We start from the raw sequence: 10,266 nt of genomic DNA, 5'->3' as shown, positions 1-10,266 counted from the left end.
CTCTTCAAAAGACAGATCTTTTGGTGCTTGATGACACTCTTGATGAGTTTTTCTAGGAGATTCTGATGTTGTATTTATTGCTGGAGATGGTAGCAATATATCCTCCTCTTCCGGATTCTCGAGAATGTCATATGTTTGTGTGAGAAAATGTCTTTTGACGGTTAGATTTCTGATAAATTTATTTACGTCAAGAAGAGTGGTGAAAGGGTCGAAGTTGTTGTTGGAAGCAAAATTAAGTCCCAATGAGAGTACTTCAATTTGTGATGATGTAAGCGTGGTGGAAGATAGGTTGGTGACGTTCATATCTACAGTTGGAACTTGTGGGACCGGAGGTGACGGCTCATGACCTGATCTTGTCGGTCTATGTTTCTTGCCGCCCCTCCTTCCTCGTTTTTTGACATAACTTGTCTATCATCTTGTCTATAGTTGTATTTTGTACGTGTCCTGGTGGAATCGTCCTCCGAAAGTCCATCGTATGAGTCTGGCTCTGTGGAACTGAAACTTACTCTGTGAAGAGTGTCTCTTTGTTTTTTGCGCTGGTTTCGTGGTTTGAGAATAGGTTTGGGTCGAGTTCTATTTCTGTCTCTGTTGTTCCAATTATAGACTTCATTTGAACTATAATCTCTTGTATCTCTTTGAAATTTTGTTTTTTTAATTTCTGCTATTGCTCGATCAAGCTTGTCTATGTATTGAGAGGTGCGGGTCTCAAGAGTTACAAGATCTGGTGAGTTAGGGAAACTATCTATTTTGGACCTGGTTTCAGAAATTTTGGTTTCTAGTTCTGTTAATTTTATTTTTTCTTCTTCTGTAATTAACATCATAAGTTTTATTGAACAGTCCGATAAAGTTTTGTTCCATTCTTTGTTAAAGGTTTCTGAATAATTAAACAATGGTATTTTCCTTAGCCTTAGGCCTCTTGGAATCATGTTCTTGGTTATATAGTTGTTCAAGGTGGTCAGATCCCACCAAATTTTGGCTTGTTGGGCCATATCTTTCTCGAGACCATGAAACAGATTTTCCAAGTCCTGGTCCTGTATATTCGTGTTGTTTGAATTTCCAAAAACTTTCACGGCCATTTGGGCTCTAGTGAGAGGTATTTCTAGAGTCATTCTGGTAATTGAGATTGATACTTTCTCCCCACTGATAATGTCTCCAGTTAGAGTGTGAGTAGTTTAAAATCAGAAATAAGGTTTTAGCCACTATATAAACTTTTTGGTAGAAAATTTCGTTAATGCTTTTGTTTCTAGATGGCTCCCGTATATAGGACTCTCCTACAGCACTGTTGTACGCAAGTAGTTTGATGCGTTTGTCGTTTTCATAGGAAAAAAGTTATTTGTATATCTACGTATACAGGTTTCCAGTAATTGGTGAGCACGTGAGGTGCGTAGCCGAAAAATATATAGAAAAAAAGGAGGAGGAGAACCTCCAGCTCACCTTGTGAGTACAAAATGGGTGTACTGAAGTCTTCGCACGGATCCTCGCGTCGGCACGCGTCGTGTGGAGTACAAGAGAAAACAGGTGGTTTGGATCCAGCGTAGCCTACTTTAATACCTTTTATGTCAGAATTGGTCCTAATTACTTCCGCCAACGGCTCCATCACCAAAGCGAAAATGAGGGGGGACAGAGGGCACCCCTGCCGTGTACCATTGCTAATTGTGAGGGGGTCAGAAAGAAAGCCAGAGGTCGAAACCCTAGCCGAAGGACTAGAGTACAATGCCGATATTGCGGAACCAATATTACCCGTCAGTCCAAAACGCGACAAAATGTGAGACAGATAACTCCAATTTACCCTGTCGAACGCCTTCTCCGCGTCCAAGGTTAACAGCAGAGAAGGCGTTCGAGAGGCCTCCACCCACTGCACAAGATCAATAAACCTCCTCGTCCCATCCGGAGCCTGCCGCCCGGACACAAATCCCACCTGATCAGATTTAACCAAGTTTGGAATTATATTGTATAATCTATTGGACAGGATTTTCGCATAAATTTTTATATCCGAATTTAGTAATGATATTGGGCGAAAATTTGCTGGGTCAGTGGGTTCTTTCCCCGGTTTTGGGAGAGTAACTATAGTGGCAGACAACATTTCAGCAGGAAATGCGCCCTCCGAGACCGCTTTATTAAACACTGCTAGTAAATGTGGGGCTAGAATAGAGGGGTAACACTTATAGTAATTATTAGTAAATCCGTCCGGACCCGGTGCTAGTAAACAACTCTTTGACCACCATGTGAAATTCCTTTTTCTCCTTTTGTTTATTATTATTATTATTATTTTTATATTTTTTTTAATTAATTTCTTTTATTTATTTATTTTTATATTTTTTTTGAAACAACACCTTCCAAATAACCGTAAAGTTTGAGGCCTCTTTTTAAAAAAAAAAAAAAAAAAAAAATATATACACATTCCACCACCCACCAACCAACTCAGCCTTTAATATAACCATACCTAAGGGAGGGAGAGAGGGAAAAATCCTGGAAAAGAGGCCGCACTCCAGGTAACCAGCCCCTATATACCTTCCCCCATTACCCTAAGCCCACCCCTTCTCCTCCCCTAACGCCCCCTAAGTAACTCTGACTCACCGGTGCATAAGGCGGGCCCAATTTTGGGTAACAGCCCAGGGCCCATGGTCTACTTAATCTGCCACTGGGTACCACCTGTACATTGATAACTGGTACACAAGTGTATCCCTGTTCAAGTGTCTGGCGGAGCAAAAAACGGAGCCGTGGGTGCATAAATGCATTGTGTGTGGTTGTGTCCCAGGATTGCACCCTTTTGGTTGGAGGTAGTGGAGTTTCTTCACACTCACTTTGAATTCCTGCAACTTCTTACCCCTCAGATGTGTCTTTGGGGTATCATGAATGATGTTATACCAAACTACTATGGTAAAATATTTTTTCGTTTTGTTCTTTTCTGTGCTAGAAAGATTGTGATTATGGCTTGGATGGCCACGAAGGGTCCTAGTTTGACACACTGGAAGCAAATAAATGAAGATGTGCCTATGTTTAAAAAATGATATTTAAATGGAAACTGTCCTGATAAATTCGATAAGATTTGCTCCAGATGGTTATAGACTTTGGAAACTGCAGTTTAAATGTTACATACAATGCTGACTGGGTTGGGTGGGGTCGGGAAGATCGGCGCATGGGATGAACGTAGTATGAATGTTGGTTTCTATTGTTATGCATTGCAAGATCGACTTTACTCTTAATTAATTGCAGATTCACAGTACATATGTGATGCTTCTCTTTAGGTAATGTCTCTGCTGTCGCTTGACAATATATCTACTGTATTGGTGCCTTATGTGTTTTTTTTCTTGTACTTATTTTGTACTGCAACAAAAGGAACACAATTTGAAAATAAAACCTTTTTTTAAAAAAAATGGTGCCGTGTGGGACGGTCCACAAGAATCAAAAGTACCTGCCAAAGACACTTCTGAGCCAAACCCTGCAGCTTGGGGAGAGCGGGGCGCTCCATAGTGAAGGGGTACTTTTATTTTTAAAGAGGCTCTGTTACCACATTATAAGTGGCCTATCTTGCTTGTACATGATGTGATCGACGCTGTAATGTAGATTACAGCAGTGTTTTTTATTTAGAAAAACGATCATTTTTGACTGAGTTATGACCTATATTAGCTTTATGCTAATGGTTCTCTTCTGGCTCCCAGGACCTCTCCTCAGGACCAAACCCTCTCCAGTCCACCAAATAGAAAGTCCTTCCTCCTACCCTTTTGCAGTCCAGGATCTCTTTTACATCGAATACATCAGAAGGACCGCTGGGGGCAACTGTGGAACTAGAAGTCTTGCTGTAGCGGTTCAGGACCACTGGTTTCAGGAGGGACACATGGAAGGAGTTAGGGATTCTGAGGGTAGGAGGCAGCCGCAGTTTATAGATGACAGGTTGATCTTTTGCAGAATCTCGAAAGGATCAAGGAACCTTGGGGCGAACTTGTATGAAGGTACCTTCAAGCGAATGTTCCAAGAGGACAGACAGACTTTAGTCCCCGAAAGATACTAAGGTGGCTCTCTTCTCTTAGTATCTGCCTTTCGCTTCATGCGATCCACTGCCAGCAAAATAGAGGACCGGGTCTGTTGCCAGATTTGCAGGAAGTCCCCATATGCAGAGTCAGCAGCGGGTACCTGAGATGAAGTCAACACAGGAAGAGGGACTCTGGGATGTTGACTGTACACGATGTGAAACGGAGTGGAAGTGGTGGACTCGTGTGGTTGTATGAAAACTCGGACCATGGAAGAAGCTGTACCCAGTTATCGTGTGGTGAAGAGATGAAGTGGCGGAGATAATTTTCAATGATCTGGTTGATCCTCTCAACTTGCCCATTGGATTGGGGGTGATAGGCAGAGGAAAAGTCCAAACTCACATCCAGGAGTTTACAGAGGGCTCTCCAGAACTAAGAGGTAAACTGAACCCCTCGGTCGGACACAATTTGAAGAGACAAGCCATGCAAGCGAAAGATGTGCTGAATGAAGAGACTCGCCAGTCGGGGAGCAGAAGGTAGGCCGGTCAGCGGGATAAAATGTGCCATCTTAGAGAACCGGTCCACCACCACCCAGATGGTGTTGCATCCTGCTGAGAGAGGAAGGTCTGTGACGAAGTCCATAGCGATGTGCTGCCAGGGGGCACTGGGTACAGGCAGAGGTTGAAGCAGGCCGGCAGGCTTGGAGTGAGTCACTTTGTTAGAGGCACACACAGAGCAAGCAAGCAGAGACAAAGTCCAGAACATCTGTAAAGGATCTGCCAGGCACAGCTTCGGGGTTAACTCCCAGAACTAATCAGTCAGCACCTGAGAATACATCCCTGAGACTGACTCCTGCTTCCACCATTCAGGCTGGCAGGCTTAGGAGTGGGAGAACCTATCGTAACCTGGCCAGACTCAGCTAGCTCCCGCCCTCGGTCTATTTAAGCCTGCCCTTCCTGTCCCTCGGTGCTTGTGATTCTTTCCTTGTGGTTTCCTGGCCCAGCTACAGCTCCTGCTATTTTTGATCCTGCTCCATACAGACCCTGGCTTACCGACTACTCTTCTGCTTTTCGTTTTGTACCTCGCACACTCCTGGCTTGACTCGGCTCGTTCACCACTCTGGTTGCTCACGGTGTTGCCGTGGGCAACGGCCCCTTTTTCTTGCTTGTGTTCCTTTGTATGTTTGTCGTGTTTGTCGTGCACTTACTGAGCGCAGGGACCGCCGCCCAGTTGTACCCCGTCGCCTAGGGCGGGTCGTTGCAAGTAGGCAGGGACAGAGTGGCGGGTAGATTAGGGCTCACTTGTCCGTCTCCCTACCCCCTGCCATTACAACATCTTTAGGTAGCGTGGGCCACCAGAAGTGACGGGCAATCAGGTCTTGGGTTTTACGGACACCAGAGTGCCCATCTAGTTTAGAACTGTGTCCCCAGCGGAGAATTCTTTTTCTGTCTGCCAACCGAACAAAAGTCCTCCCCGGAGGGATATTTCTAAGCTGCAGAGGATTAGCGGTGACAACGCAGGATGGGTCTATGATAGTCTCAAGAGACTCCACCGTGTCTTCCGTCTCAAATGATCTGGACAGGGCATCGGCCCTCACATTCTTGTCAGCGGGACGGTAGTGGAGCAAAAATTGGAAACGGGTGAAGAACAGCGACCACCTGGCTTCACGGGGATTTAGTCTTTGAGCGGACTGAAGGTAGGTGAGGTTCTTGTGGTCGGTGAAGATCAGGATGGGGTGAGCAGCGCCCTCCAGAAGATGTCTCCACTCCTCCAGGGCCAATTTGATAGCCAATAGCTCCCGATCTCCAATGGAGTAATTGCGCTCAGCAGAAGAAAACAGTCTTGAGTAGTAGCCACATACCACTGCCTTTCCTTTGGAGTTCCTCTGGAACAGAAGTGCACCTGCACCAACAGAGGAGGCGTCCACTTCTAGTGAGAACTGCCGAGACACGTCAGGGTGATGGAGGATTGAAGCTGAAGTGAAGGCTTTCCTGAGGCTAATGAATGCGGACTCTGCCTCTGGAGTCCACACCTTGGCGTTCACACCCTTCTTGGTAAGGGTAGAGATGGGAGCCGTCAGAGAAGAAAAGTTCGGAATAAACTGCCGGTAGAAATTGGCGAATCCCAGGAACCATTGTATAGCCCTTAGGCCTTGAGGACGTGGCCATTCCAGGACAGACTTTAGTTTCTCAGGGTCCATCTTGAGGCCTTGATCCGAGATAACGTAGCCCAGGAAGGGCAAATACCTCTTTTCAAAGGTGCACTTTTCCAACTTGGCATACAAGCGATTCTCTCTTAGTCGCAGAAGAACTTGACGAACATGCCTCCGATGGGTCATCAGATCTGAAGAGAAAATTAAAATATCGAGATAAACTACAACACACATCATTAACGAACTCCTGAAATACTGCGGGAGCGTTACACAGTCCGAAGGGCATCACTAGGTATTCGTAGTGCCCATCGCGGGTGTTAAATGCCGTCTTCCATTCGTCACCCAGCGAATCCGGATTAGATTATAAGCCCCCCGCAGATCTAGCTTAGAAAAAATGTTGGCTCCTCGTATGCGATCGAAGAGCTCGGAAATAAGTGGCAACGGGTATTTGTTCTTGACTGTGATCTGATTGAGACCACGGTAGTCAATGCAGGGTCGAAGAGATCCATCTCTCTTTTTAACGAAGAAGCCTGCCCCGGCCGGGGAGGAAGATTTTCGAATAAAACCCCTCTCCAAGTTCTCCTTGATATAGGCTGACATCGATAAAGTCTCTGGCAAGGAGAGAGGATATACTCGTCCACGGGGAAGAGAAGCATTGGGGACCAATTCAATGGGACAGTCATAATTCCGATGAGGAGGCAACGTCTCAGCCTCTCGTTTGCAAAAGACATCCGCAAAACTGGCATACTGAGATGGTAGACCGGAAAGTGACTGAGGCAGAGGGGGCACAACTGGACGGACTTGTGACAGGCAATGGCTATCGCATCTGGAACCCCATTGAAGAACCTCTCCAGAATTCCAGTCAAGTGTCGGGGCGTGTAGACAGAGCCATGGCAGACCCAGCAGGATAGGATTGATAGCCTTGGGTAGCACCAGGAAGGTAATCTGTTCTGAGTGAAGAGCTCCGACCTGTAGTGTCAATGGCTCTGTGATGAGCATGAGCGGATCAGGCAATGGTAGACCATTCACGGAGGTAACAGCCAGGGGTCTCTCCAGACGGACTGTGGGTAGACGAAAACGATCCACCAGATCCTGCTGGATGAAATTAGTAGCCGCTCCAGAGTCAAGATAGGCGGAGGAAGGATGTGATGTCTCTCCGGTGACGATGGCCACAGGAATCGATAATCTGGAAGGGGTTTTAACATTTGGAGACGTTCCACCTAGAGTTGCCTCTCCAATCAACCCTAGGTACTGGAGTTTCCCGGTTTCTGTGGGCATTGGCGCACAAAATAACCCTTGAGGCCACAATACATACATAGTCCAGAGGAGCGTCTGCGCTGCTTCTCCTGTTCAGATAACCGGACTCTGTCTACCTGCATGGATTCTTCAGGTAGCGCACTAGGAGTGGACAATAGTGGTCTCTGGACTGATGGTGCTGGTCTGTGGACCCGGCTCTCCTGTCGAACCTCTTGAGAGCGCTCCCAGATTCTCATATCAACCCGGGTGGCTAACAGGATGAGGGCATCCAAGGTAGAAGGAAGGTCGCGGGCTGCCAGTTCGTCCTTGATGTGAGAGGACAGTCCGTGCCAGAAGGTCGCCACCAGTGCCTCATTGTTCCATGACAGCTCAGCTACTAGGGTACGGAAGGAGATAGCATACTCCCCTACAGTGGAGCCTTCTTGCTTGAGGGTCAACAGAGTGGCTGCAGCAGAGGATGTTCGACCTGGCTACTCGAACACGGCACGAAAGGACTGCGGGAACAAGGCTAGGTCCGCGGATACAGGTCTTTGTTGCTCCAATATTGGGTTCGCCCATGCGAGGGCCTTGCCAGCGAGGAGGGAGATGATAAATGCCACTTTGGCCTCCTCGGAGGGGAAGAGATGAGGCCGTAGCCTAAAATGCACCATGCATTGATTGAGAAATCCTCTATCTGCTCTGGGGTCACCTTCGTAGCGAGGAGGAAGAGGCTGAGGAACTGTGGATCCGGGACAAAGAGGAGCACAGCAACAGCTTCAGGAGGAAGAACCGGAGGTGGAATAGCGAGTCGATCCATGCGGACCATGATAGAATTCACCACCTCAAGGAGTTGATCCTGACGTGTGCGTAGGTCATACATCTCTGTCTGAATCTTCTGGACTGTGGTCTTGGGCTGGCCAGCAGGTTCCATGGCCTGAGCGTACTGTCACGGACACAGGGTATGTGGACCCACTAGGCCGCTCCGCCGTAGCGGGGAGGCAGCTGACCTGGTCACAGTCTATGCGAAAGTCAATGGCAGACAGTAATGCTTGGGTACCTGAAATAGTCCGGAGGGTGGCTGTGGCTACAGCACGGATGGAGGCTGGTGCGGCAGGTGGCGCCAGACGTGGCGGGCAGTATGCGATGAAGCAGAAGACACTGGACGTGGCAGACGACACTGGACGTGGCAGACGACACTGGACGTGGCAGAAGACACTGGACGTGGCAAACGACACTGGATGTGGCAAACGACACTGGACGTGGCAAACGACACTGGACGTGGCAGAAGACACTGGACGTGGCAGAAGACACGACTCCAACGCTGGTAGGCACAGGAACTGGAACAATACGGAATACAGGAACGGGTAACAGGGCATGGGTAACAGCTGGAACGGGAAACACTAAGGGACCATTTGCGAGACAGACTGGGATAGACTAACAACGCTCAGGCAAGGATTAGAAGGCCTGGGGCCTTCTTATAGACCAGGAAATCGTTGCAGTTGATGATGATGACGACTTCCTATTTGCGCGCGCTGGCCCTTTAAGGCCGGGCCCGAGCGTGCGCGCGCACCCTATGGGACACAGCTGAATGGAGCGGAAGTGAGCGCTGGCGTCTCCTAGGAGGGAGACGGGAACAAGCGCTCACGGATCCATGGCTACGGGCGTCGGGAGGTGAGTAAACCCGACGGCCCGCGGCCATGGACGCTACACACTGCAGATAACGATATAGCTATATCGCTATTTGCAGTCACATAAACATACTATCACGCTACTCATGTGTCCTGACAATGAATATACATTACCTCCAGCCAGGACGTGATGTGTCTCTGAACTCAGAAGAAATAGCCTAATAAATGTTGAAGTGTTTTTCTTCACTTGCATGCTTTGTGTTTGAAAAAGCAGTCCTATAAATGAGGCATTTGTGAAAAAAATGAAATGTTATTTTTCCTGTCAGATTTCCACAAGATTCTGCAAAAAAACTATGGGGTCAAAAAAGTGATCACACCCCTAGATAAATTCTTTCAGGGCTGTAATTTTCAAATTGGGGCAATTTCTGGGGGTTTTAGATCATTTATTCACCTTCAGTGCTGTTCCCAAGTGGCTAGGTGCATAAAAATAAGTTCCTCCTAAATTTGAGAAAAATTACATAATTTTTAAACCATTGTGATATACCCAAAAAGTGACAAAAGGGTTAAAAATTGTTGTCAAAATCTAGTAGACAAAGGGTAAAACAAATTTAATAACCTATTTATACAATATACTACATATATTTCTCCCATGTTGGAGTTGAAAGTAGGATTATTTTTTTTCCCGCCATTCTTGGTGGTTTTTAATACATAAATGTAAACTGTATTGACATAAATTTTACATCAAAAGAAAGTATAATATTTGACGAAAAAACATTGTCAGAATTACTTAGATATGTAAAACCATTGGCGAGTTATTCTCAGATAAAGTGACACATACCAGATTTAAAAAAAATCTGGCTTCGTCCTATGGCTCTAAAATGGCATGAAGGGGTTAAAGGTGTTTTCTAGCTTCTGACAACTAATGACCTATTCTCCGCATAGGTCTTCAGTACATGATCTGTGGGGGTCTAACACCCGGGTCCCACACAGATCAGCTGCTCTGGTGCCTCCGTGCACCGGATGTACATGCCGGAAGCAGTTAGCTCTGGCCACGGAATAGCGGCCGAGCTGCAGCACTGCAGTTCTGCTCCTATTTAAGTGAATAGCAACAGAGCTGCAGTTCGGCAGCACGGCCTCTATGCTATGTATGGAGCCAACTGCTTCCGGGCTCTGTACATAGCATTATGTGCCACAACATCCGGTGCCTGCAGGCCACCCGAGCGGCTAATCGGTGAGGGGTCCGGGTGTCAGACCTGCACTGATGACATACTGATGACCT

The sequence above is a fragment of the Rhinoderma darwinii genome, chromosome 3 (genome assembly GCF_050947455.1).
Source record: "Rhinoderma darwinii isolate aRhiDar2 chromosome 3, aRhiDar2.hap1, whole genome shotgun sequence".
NCBI lineage: Eukaryota > Metazoa > Chordata > Amphibia > Anura > Rhinodermatidae > Rhinoderma > Rhinoderma darwinii.
Note: the sequence above shows the minus strand (reverse complement) of the source record.